This window comes from Typopeltis vanoorti, chromosome 23 (genome assembly GCF_054136105.1).
Source record: "Typopeltis vanoorti isolate ZY-2024b chromosome 23, IOZ_Tvanoo_1.0, whole genome shotgun sequence".
Lineage (NCBI taxonomy): Eukaryota > Metazoa > Arthropoda > Arachnida > Uropygi > Thelyphonidae > Typopeltis > Typopeltis vanoorti.
Window position 1 is genome coordinate 25,349,457 of NC_143571.1, and position 12,156 is coordinate 25,361,612.

Below are 12,156 nucleotides of genomic sequence, written 5' to 3' on the forward strand. Positions count from 1 at the left end.
GGAGTGATGGTAGCTTGGTCTACCTTTGCTATGAGTTTCCCAGTGTTGTACTACCTTACCCCTGTCTTGAAGATATTTTCAGGCATAAACTTTGTTTGCTCACACTTGGATAAAGGATTAAACTAAATTTATTGTGATGTGTTCTCTATTTGGCCTCATGGCCCAGACACATTAGACTCATTCCTCAGTCACCTCAATAGTCTACATCAAAGAATCCAGTTTATGATGGAAAAGTAAAATAACAATGAACAATAAATTACATGATAATCACAGTAATTTACTTTAATGAAATGAAAGTACAGATATTTCATACTGAAAATAACAGTACAGATATTTCATACTGAAAATAACAGTACAGATATTTCATACTGAAAATAACAGTACATCATCAGTGTGTAGAAACAAGCAAATCAAAGGAACAGGAATACAAGGTACATACAGCAGTGTGGTTTATTATTATTATTATTCAGGCCTCCATGGAGTCAAAAGACTCATCGTGGGAGGTCCTTAATAAGAAACACAAAGTCTATCATACTACTCCTTAAACTCATTGACCATTCTCGCTTTCACCACTCCATCAGGCAATGCATTCCATGGTTCAACCACCCTCCATGCAAAGAAACCACTCCTCACCCTCTTGCAAACAGTTTCCTTTCGTTACCAATTAAAAACTATATCTGCATGCTAGAAATTAATATTAATAAATAATATTATTAAAAATATTATTAAAACTATTTTTGATGGTTATATAGATAAGAATCTTCCAAACTTTTGGTAGAGAGAGACAATTGCTCCAATTCAGATTTGGTCAATGTAAAAGGGCGTTGCAACTTTCTTTGAAAAGGTGTTCATATTTAAACTTGTTTCTATGAAGAAGATAAGCTTTATCCCACTGGATACTGTGTTTCCTGTCAGTACTATGCTGTGCCAGACCAGACTTTTGAGGTTTCATGTATTCGATATAATATAGATATTCATTAATTCTTTTTTCCACAGAATGGCCTGTCTGCCTAAAGTATGTTAGATTACATTCACAGGGTATCTGGTAAAATTGTTTATAGTCATGCTACAGGTACCTTTAAAGATTAGAAAATAACAATAGTTTACCCTTCCTAGACATCTTAGTAACATGCCTTCCTAATGGTAACCTTTCCTTCACTGTATATAGAAAACCTACTCACACAGCCAGATACATTCACAAACTTTCTCACCACCCCTCTCAACAATATAGCATTATTAAAACTCTAACCAATAGGGCCTATAATCTTTGTTCCAGTGGAACCTCCCTTTCAACCAAACTCCACCACATGATACACAACACCTTTCTTTCCAATGGCTGCTGTGATTACAGAATTCAAAAAAATAATCAGTTCGCCCCCCCCCCCATTCCTTGGCCATTTCTTCAGAAGAAGTTCAGAAATGCCATCATCCCCTTTTTGGGGGATGGCATTTCATCATCAGCTTTTAAGCCCCGCTGGAAACTTGTTATCCTTATCCATTTCACCAAAGATCAGTTCACTCCTCTCTCAGTGCCTGGAGTTCATAAAGTACCCTGTTCCTGCAAGTTGGCTTACTTTGGACAGACATGAAGATCAGCGACTATCCATTTAGAAGAACACAAATTGTACATCTGCAATCACAATTATGGCCTTGCAAGACCATATATTTTATACAGTCTACAGGATCTCCTGGAAGAAAACCTCCATTCTCCACCATAGTAAATTTGAAAAGGAAAGACTGTTTTTAGAACTGCAGAGGCATTCAGAAATCAACCTAACTTAAATAAATATGGATGCATAAAACTTCCCAAAATTTGGGAAAGAATTGTCAGAGATCCCATTTGACATCCTAGGCTGCCTACGAATGCCTGTAGAAGGCACACCACTTAGATAGAACTTTAGAGTTATCCATGTGTTTCATTTAATATTGTGTTGTCTTGTGTGTGTGTGTGCGTTACAAAAGTGATTTGTAATCCCTGAAGATATCTCAGTGACTGAGAGGAAATATTGGAAGTATTAAAATTAATTTTTAATCCTTTCCTAGTACTGTAAATATTCCATTAAACCTCCAACATGATGTCCTCCTAGCACTCAAGCCTTAACACACAAATTCTGACATCACCCCTAATTTTGTTGAAATCAAAGAGATTATTACATCACATACTCCATAATAAAGTGTTGGGTGCAGGAGGGATGGGAGCGGGTGCATGCAATATTTTATCTATTTTACATGGGCCGTAACCATTAACATATGCCTTGAAGAACATAAAAATTACATCCAAGATCATCTGTATGGCAAGTCAGGATTGGCAGACCATGCTCTAAATATTCTTTCACAGATCAGATGGAGAAAAAGATCTTTATTGCATAGAAGTTAGAGGTCTGAGCAGTGGTGTATTTAGGTATTTGCTGCCCCTCATATTTAATGAACATGTTGATTTACATATCGTAAATTCATAATATAAATAACTATAACTATATATATATATATTATGACTCACCCAAAATGTCCTAAAATATTCTACGTCTTGCCGCTCGCTCGGTGAAGGTATTTATCACGTCCTTGTAATATTGCTCTCAATTTGTAGAACTGCCAAGTTGCTGAGCCTTTCTTCTGTCATAGTTGTTCTATGGTAGTCCTTCAACTTTTTGAGGGGGGAAAACGATCATTCAGTTGAGCAATTTTGTTGCCACCTTACACAGAAAAATCGTAACAGCAGTGTCCAGATTGGGATATATACATGCTGTAGGGCTTCCTGTCGAATTTTCTGTGAAATTCGTAGGAATGTATTTATTTCTAGGCCATTTAATTTTAGGTGCACTCTGAAGTGCAGACATTTGTTTACAAATTCAGGTTCAATATCAGTCGAAAAGTGTTCTTGAAGTTTTTTGCCCCTTTTATGATGTTCTTTTCACATATCACATGCATTGTTGTGAGAAACCGGAACTCCTTCGAAAGGTTTTCATACGACACTTTTCTTCGATTTATTTCGAATGAGAGCTTGTGCAAAATTGTGTCATAAGTATCAGTTTTGAAACTGACTGATGGATTGTACTCGGCTTCATTTTCGTTACTTTCATCTGCACTGTCATCAAAAAACCTGATGGGCTTTTTCTTCCTCTTTTCTCTTCCTCATACAAGTCCACTCCACTAAGCTTCTTGCCCTGTTCTTCATAGGATTCATAGAGTAACTCTAGTTCTTTGAAATTGAAATATTTTTCGAAGGACCCATACAGTTCACACACCGTTCCTATATCAATGTTTACACTCTCTCATTTTTCTCAATATATAAATATATTTATTAATTTATTTATATTTGCTTGTAATATTTAATTTTATCATCATAATTTCTTGCTTGTGGCATTCATTCTTGCAAGAATATCACCCCATAGGCAGGTCATGATCCCAACCTCCAGTGACTGAAGTTGCCGTAGAATCCCACTTGCTTCACATTGCGTAACTTTCTTCTGGGTGGTGTCATTTTCAATTTCAGACAAAGTGGAAATTATTTCCTTCCATCCCTCACGAAGACTCCAACAGGCATCATCACGAGCTGACTAACGAATAGGCGAAAGACGTCTGATTACTTTTGCAGAAGTCTCCAGGTGCATTCTTAGAACACTCCCAATGTGTTGAAGATGTGAAAAATACGTACATTTTCTGAAGGACATCAAAAAATGTGTAAGAGTACCGACAGGATTCAGCAGTGCAAGTACTAATTAGAGACAGAGAATGTCCAGTGCATGGTGTGAATTTCAATGGATTTATTTCAAGAATTCTTGCTTGCAGTCCTGTGTACTTGCCTGACATGTTACTAGCATTATCATATGCTTGCCCTGTGCAATTTGCTACATCAATTCCAAGCTCGTTTAGTGAAGTCAAAACTGCCTCTTGTAACTCTTCAGATCTGTGACTTACATTAGGAATGAAATGCAAGAAACACTCCACAGGAGTTCCATTGTTCTTTCATATATCATACAATGAACGACAGCTGATCAACATGAGACAAGTCTGGTGTTGAGTCGACACTTATGGAATAGTACTTAGCTATTTTAAGTTCTTCCACAATAAATCTGATCTGATTACTTTCTCGCCCATTATTTTAATAAATTCCTCATATGTGGCAAAGGAAAGACAGGAAATGAAACCTTTTCCTTTTTTCCCCCGCTTTTGGCAATGTGCTCAGCAAGAAAGGGATCAAATTCACTAATTAACTCTAGACACATCATTACATTTCCATTATGCACAGAACTGAAAATGTCATCCTTTCCCCTCAAAGCAAGTCCTCTACTAGCCAATGTTTTTACAACTGCAACTACTCGTTTTAACACTGCCTTCCAGTACTTAATTTCTTCTTCCGGTTGCTAAGTTATTTGTAAGTCAATTCTCCTTGCAAGATTTGCTCTTTGTTTCAGAGCTATCAGACAGTTCATATGACTCGTTGCTTTCTCGTGATGACTCACTCGTGCTTCTGCATTTTTCCAGTCATTAAACCCACTGACAAAGTGACTATCGTCAGCTCCCCCTCCACCAAAATGGTGACAAGACACACAGAAAATCTTTCCGGTACTAGGAGAGTAAACAAGAAAATCTCTAATTATTATTTTGCCATTAATCAGATTCCTCTCAATGAGTTTCTTAGAAATATGTCTTGCTTTGTCAGGATAAGCTCTTTGTGATTTTGAAAGATCACTGTCTAAATTTTGTGGAAACCTGTTAACTGTGATATACTCGCGTGTTACATCATTTAGAATCCACTCAGCTGGGTCATTACTCACTATCACCTGTGCTGTCAAATTGTTGGGATTTGTTGTAGGTACATCATTTAAAACAGATTCAATTACCGTCTCCTCAACTACTTCTTGTTCTTTTTCCAAATCACAATTACTATTAGCAGATACTGATGCAAAAAAAACTGTCCAGTTTTCTTGTCTTTGATACTACTCCGTTAATTTTCGCTTCCTTTTCTTTTCTCCTCTTCTTATATTCACTACCACTAAGTCATTTACTACCGTCACTCATGTTTTAAAATTTAAATAGTAATTTAAAACACGCAGGAAGTATTGGAATGATTTACACAATTTATATTTTACTGTTTTAAAAGCAAAACAGAAAAACAGTATTACCTCCACTCTGATGGCAACATATGACAAGCGCACTGAAAACTCAGAAAATAATTTCAGATTTAGCACGTCATAACTGCCACAAATATGTCAGAATACTGAACTAAAGAGTTGAAGGAAATGCAACAATTAACAATCTTAATTTGAATTCAAAATAATAAAGAAGGAAAAGTTGTTACAGTTAGTAAGAATAATACCAACACAAAATTAATTAGCATTAATCCAGGGATTAATGCTAATTAATCCCTGGATCCAGCTCGTACATAGGCACTACGGAACTGCAGCGCTCCTAATTTTTCTCAATATATAAATATATTTATTAATTTATTTATATTTGCTTGTAATATTTAATTTTATCATCAACAATCCTATACAATTCTCTTATTATCGTGATTTTATTTTTAAGTAATTTTGAATTATACTAAACTGAATAATTTTATTGATAATAAACAATATTTTTCCATGTCTGATTTCTTTTTTATAAATTTTTACTGCAATTTTGATATTTTACCCGAACACATATACACTGTACTTACAGTGTGTGTATATATATTTCGAAAGTTGCAGCACCCCTATGATTTCAAGCCATGAGCCGCCAACGCATCAATCTTTTCCGACCGCGATCCCTATTCCCTATTGTTGTTCAGTTACCGAGTATATGCAGCATATAAGTTACATGCTATAATTACAAAAATGAGAACCTGGAAATTTCTGCCGCCCCTCAAAATTTGCCGCTCTAGGTCCAGGCCTATACTGCCTATACCTGAATACGCCACTGGGTCTGAGAGGATATTATTATAATCAACATCAGGTATGAAGCACTCTCCCAACCTCAACAAGTATAGTTGCATTAATTTACCAAAGATATGGGAGATTATCACTTTAAGATCTAAAAGCTTTACTTCTCTAAATTAACTGAGTAGTTTCTGACACATAGAGGGTGCCACATAAGGATATTAGGTATCAGTCACAATTTAAACTGTTTCTACAATCATTTAGTTTAGTACTGTGTACCTGTCACAATTATCATGGTGACAAGCACACAGCAAAATATTAGTGAGTTTAATAAATGTATTTTTTTCCTCTTGTTGTTAGTTATACTGTTAAGCTTCATTATGGATAACGAACAATACCTATGCCTTTCTTTATGACATCACACATACTGTGCATAAAATTTATCTAAAAGCCAATAAGGTCTTACTAGTGGACCAGTATAATCAAGCTAAGAAACAGTTCTTTTCAAGTAATGTTCAAATTATCAAGATTTAAAACTTAAAAAACTGAGTGTCTATGGGAGAGAAATTAAAATGGATTGGTGAGAGTGGGATCATTAATTAACCTGATGTCCTCTTTTGGATAGGCATAGAGCAATCTTAGAGAGGATTTTAGTGTACTATCCCCACATACATGAGTAATATTGCATGGCGGATTTGGGATTTGTATAGAGTTAAGAGCTGTACAGGTATGAAGTAGTGTCTTAGTGATGTGTGATATTCCACCTCCCAAAGCAGAGAAAAGATGCTAGTTCATGTATGAAACTATGGAAGAGACTTTATTTTTAGGGCACACTTAAGAGAGAACTGTTTTCATCTAAGCAATACAGCAGGTCCATTTGCTTCAACATAAAGACTTGAATGGGCAATGTGTGAAAACTACTAGTAGCTATTCACATACCTTGATGATGGTTAGGTTATTTTTATTTATTTTATTTATTATTATTATTTTTTTTTTTTTGCTATTCTGGGAGATCCTCCCAGTCCTTCTAAACTGCTAGTTCCCAACCTTTTTTGGATCGTGCCCCACCTTAATGCCTCAAAGATTTTAAATCCCCTCTAGCATAATATTCAACTAAGTTCTGACAAAGTATAATATAAATAGGCAATGCAAATAAAAAAAAAGGAATATAGGTAAAACTGAGAAAGAATGGAATATTATAAAAGAAATTATCGCATCAGCAGCATATAAAAGTCTAGGAACATACAAAAAATATCATAAAAATAAAAAATTACATATATGGGACAATAAAATAAAAACAATAATTGAAAATAAAAAAGCTGGCTTTTAAAAGATGGTTAAGTAGCAAAAAATAAGAAGATGAAATTGAATATAAAAAAAGACGAGCAATAGCCCAAAGAGACACAGAGAAAGCTGGGGAAAAATTTGTATCATATCTAGAAAATGACATATACAAAATAAGACCTAGTACGTACAAAGTACTAAAACACATGAATGCAGATATAAACTGCAAATATAAATTGTGAAATAGATGTAAAAGAATTCTTGGATTACTTTACAGATCTTTGGAAGGATAATACTGGCATCAAAAATAATTACACCAGAAATTTACAAAATCCTTAAATCATATGATAACAATGAAAGAATTAAAGGACAACCTAAATAAAATAAAAAATGGCAAATCAGCAGGAGAAGATGGGATAAACTCTGAACTGTATAAATTTGCTGGAAAAAAATTTCATCAAAAATTACTAAACTTTTTAAACAAAATATATACAAATGGACAAATACCAATAGAATGGAATACAAGCATAGTAATACCTATATTTAAAAAAGGGGATAAAACAAAACCTGCTAACTACAGAAGTATTAATTTATTGAATACATGCTACAAAATATATAGCAGAATATTTAATGAAAAACTAAAAATATACAGTGAAAAAATATTATTAGAATGTCAAAATGGATTTAGAAAAGGATGCTCTACAATGGATTCAGCTTTCTGTTTAAAACTACTTATAGAAAAAAGAAGAGCATTTAATTTGGAAACTCATCTTTTGTTTATAGATTATGAAAAAGCATTTGACAAAGTAAAAAGATATATACTGTTTGATATATTACATAGAATAAATATACCTAATATTTTACTACATGCAATATTGAATATATATAAAGATAATGAAATAAAAATAAATGAAAAGTTGTCTGAAAAACAATCTGTAAACCAAAGAGTAAGACAAGGATGCCCTCTGTCTCCAACACTTTTCAATATTTACATTAATGAAATATTAATACAGTGGAACACCTTAAACAATCAAGGTATAGAAATTTCCTGGAATAACAAAATAAATACGCTATTATTTGCAGAAGATCAGATAATAATATCAGATAAGGAAGACAATTTACAAAGAGCAATATATAATTTAAACATTATAGTAGAACAGTTTGGAATGAAAATTTCAATAGATAAAACTAAAACAATGGCATTTTGTGGACAAACTCCAGTTAGAAGCAAAATAGTTATTAATAATAAAATAATAGAACATATAAATACTTTCAGTTATCTTGAATGTAAAATATCATGTGAAGGGAAAAAAGACATAAAATTAAAAACTTCAAAATTTTTACGGATAATTAAGGATAGGCCTCATAAATAGAACACTCAACCCAAATATAGTACAAAAAGAAACACGCTTTAAAATATACAATACTTTAGCAGTGCCCACATTATTATATGGCAATGAAATTTGGGCAACAAACAAACAAGATAAACAAAGAATAAAAACAAGTGAAATGAGATTTATGAGAAGAACTGCAAAATACACATTATTAGATCAAAAAAGGACTGAAGACATTTTAAAAGAACTAAAAACAAAATCAATAGAAGAAAAACTAAACAATTATAAACAAAAATGGATTGAACATTTAAGCATAATGGCCAACACCCGACATCCTAAACAAATATTAAAATATAAGCCAATTGGAAAGAGAAGGCAGGGTAGACCTCAAAAAAAGGATATTGGATGGATAATGAGACCAGAACAGACCAATATGGTCTATACCTGTAATTAGTGTTATGATTATTATTACCCCAAGACCTCATGGAGTCAAAGACTCATCTGGGAGGTCCTTTTATCACAAACACAGCTCATCGTACTGTGCCTTGAACACATTCAAACTCCTTGCAGACACCACACTATCAGGCAGGGCATTCCAATCATTCACAACTCTGCACGAAAAAAACCCTGCCTCTCACTCCACTACTCACACCCTCTTTATACAGTTTCCACCAATCTCCCACTATTTTCAGTAGAACTTCTCCAGCATTGATCCTATAACTTGTAGGTCTCTATTATATCTCACCTTTTCCTCCTGTCCACCAGACTCTGCAAATTACATCTCAATCTTTCCTCATACTCGACATTCCAGAGGTCAGAAACTATCTTAATCAATAGCCTTTTGATCATTTCCAACATCTCTTCATCCTTCGGAAAACCAGGTGACCAAATCAGGTCACAGTAGTCCATGTGTGCCTAATCAAAGCCTTATACAACGGAACAAGAATCTCCTTACTTCTGCACGTCAATGTCTCCGCATCATTCCCAGAAGCCTTTGTGTTGTTTTCACAATTTTGGCTATGTGTCCCCTAAATTTCAGATCCTTATCCACTATCACCCCCAGATCTCTTATTTCTTCCGCCTCCAACAATATATCCTCACCAAGCATAAATTCTGCATCCCATCTTTGTTTTCCAAATTTTAAAACCTTAGATTTTGCAACATTGAACTCATATCTCCATTTCCGTGCCCAATCACTCAATTTATTCAAGTCTTCTTGTAAGGCCACAAAATCTTTACTACTCTTCATGGTTCGTCCCAACTTTGCATCATCTGCAAACAACTGAATATCTCCATCCAAATCTTCACCTATATACCTAATACTTGTATATTAACACTCGTTAATATACAAGTTAAACAGTAATAGTCTCAAAACAGACCCCTGAAGCACTCCACTAGTGACTTTCGTTTTCCTGGATATTGCTCTCCCCCCCATACACAACTTGTTGATACCTATCAAATAGCCAGTCTCCAATCCAATGCACTAATCTAATATCTAATCCCATCTGCTCTAGTTTGACTGTCACTTTATCATGAGGTACTCTATCAAAAGCCTTTGCAAAATCCAAGTATATTACTGTGTATCCTTCTCTTCTGTCCAAGGAAGCAGTCACTTTATTCTAATAAGTAAGTAGATTACTAAAACATGACCTCCCTTTAGCAAATCCATGTTGTCCATCAAAGATAATACCATTGTTGTCAACCCAACTCTGGATCCTAGTTCTCACAAGCTTCTCCAACAACTTAACCACAACACCTGACACACAGATAGGCCTATAGTGTGATGCTCAAGTTCGATCACCTCCTTTATGAAGTGACACAATCTTGCCCTCCTTCTACTCCTTAGGGACTTGATCGAGTGCAAGACTAGTATTAAAAAAATATGTCAAGACAGGTGTCAACTCCCTGGCACATTCCTTCACAATACGTGGTGATATATTATCAAGTTCCACAGCCTTATTAACATCTAGTTTACTCAACTCCCTATACACCTCTTGCTCACTTACAGTCAGTCTCTCCTCCCCATCATCTACTGCTCTCAATCTCTCCATGAAGTCACATTCACAAGATTGAAAGACCTTTATGAATTGCTCATTAAGTATCTCCACCACACATTCTGTAACAGCTGTCTTTATACCATTTTCTCCTATCAATGTCATACTTCCATAATCATTCTTTCTTTTGCTGGCTACATATCAAAATAATTCCTTAGGATTCTTTTTGGCTTCGTTAGCTAACTGCTGTTCATACTCTCTTTAGCTACCCTCACCAACCAAGTCACCCTCCTTGCCTGGTCTTTGTAGACCTCATGGAATTTTTTATTTCCACTTCTCTTATACTGCCTAAGTCTAATATCTACTTAGTGTATCTACAATGTCTTAGTGTATTTACAATGTCTAAGTGTATCTAAGTAGATACACTTAGACATTGTATCTACTAGATAGTCTTTGAAAATACCCCAAGCTTCAATGATATTTTTTCCAGCTAACTCCTCATTCCATGCTACACCCGCAGGCTGTCTTCTGAGCTCTTCATAATCCCCCCCCCCCCTTGTAGTTCCACATATACCCTTTTCTCACAGAGGTCCTCACACTGCTAGCAACCACCCAGGTAATCACCTCATGGTCACTCTCACCAATTGGTGAATGATTTGACACCTCATTTATGATGATAAGGTTAGATTATAGAGAATCATACACAGTGATATTCTCAGACTTTGCAAAAGCGTTTCATAGATTACCACAGATAAATTGGTGTACAAGCTGCAGAGGATGGGAATATATAGTATATTAGTTAGATGGATTAGAGATCGACTCTCTGAGTGTACCAGCAAGTTGTGTATGATGGATCAAGGTCTCAAAAAAGGAGGGTAACCAGTGGTTTCCCCCAGGATTCTGTTCTTGGAACCCCTGCTGTTTAACTTGTTTCTTAAACAAAATATCATGTGGACTGACTGGGGATCTTCAGATGTTTGCTGATGATGCAAAATTGGGAAGAATTATAAGTAGCACTGCTGATGTTAATTTCCTTCAGGAAGATTTGAATAGACTTTTTTACTTGGACAAAGGAGTGGGATTGTAGTTTTAATATCGATAAGGGCAAGGTGATGCATTTTGGAGTGCAAAAATATAATTGTACTATATTGATGGTGCTGTACTGCAGGAAGTGGATGAAATTAGAGATTTGGGAGTAATGGTTAACAGTAGACTGAAGTTTAGAGGGCATATTGCTAGTGTTGCAATGGCTGCACATCATAGTGCTGCCATGATAAGAAGTACTCTAACATGTAGGGATAAGGAAGTGGTTGTGGCACAGTATAATGCACTGGTCAGACCATACTTTGACTATTGTGATCAGATTTGCTCACCTGGTTTTCAATGTGATGTGGAGACATTGGAGATGGTCCAGAGGTGAGTAACCAAGACAATTTCAAGACTTTGGAGAAATGTGATAGCAGAGTTTGATGGATAGGAGGGGAAAAGAGATGATATGATAGAGACATTTAAGTTAGTGAGAGGATTTTATTAGAGTAATCCAGAGGGGATTATAAAAAGAGAAGAAGGTGAGAGGGGAAGAACTAGAGGTCATCCCTGGAAGTTACGTAAAAGAGTAGTGAAGAGGGGTGTGAGGAGTAGATTTTTTATATTGAGAATTGTCAGTGAATGGAACACATTACTAAA

At 35.1% G+C, this 12,156-nt stretch overlaps 1 protein-coding gene across 3 annotated transcripts in view; it reads right to left on the reverse strand.

Moving 5' to 3' along the window:
• Positions 1 to 12,156, reverse strand: part of LOC150093698 (kielin/chordin-like protein) — a 1,333,292-nt gene that overhangs the window by 532,034 nt on the left and 789,102 nt on the right. The gene's annotated exons all lie outside the window — the stretch shown is intronic.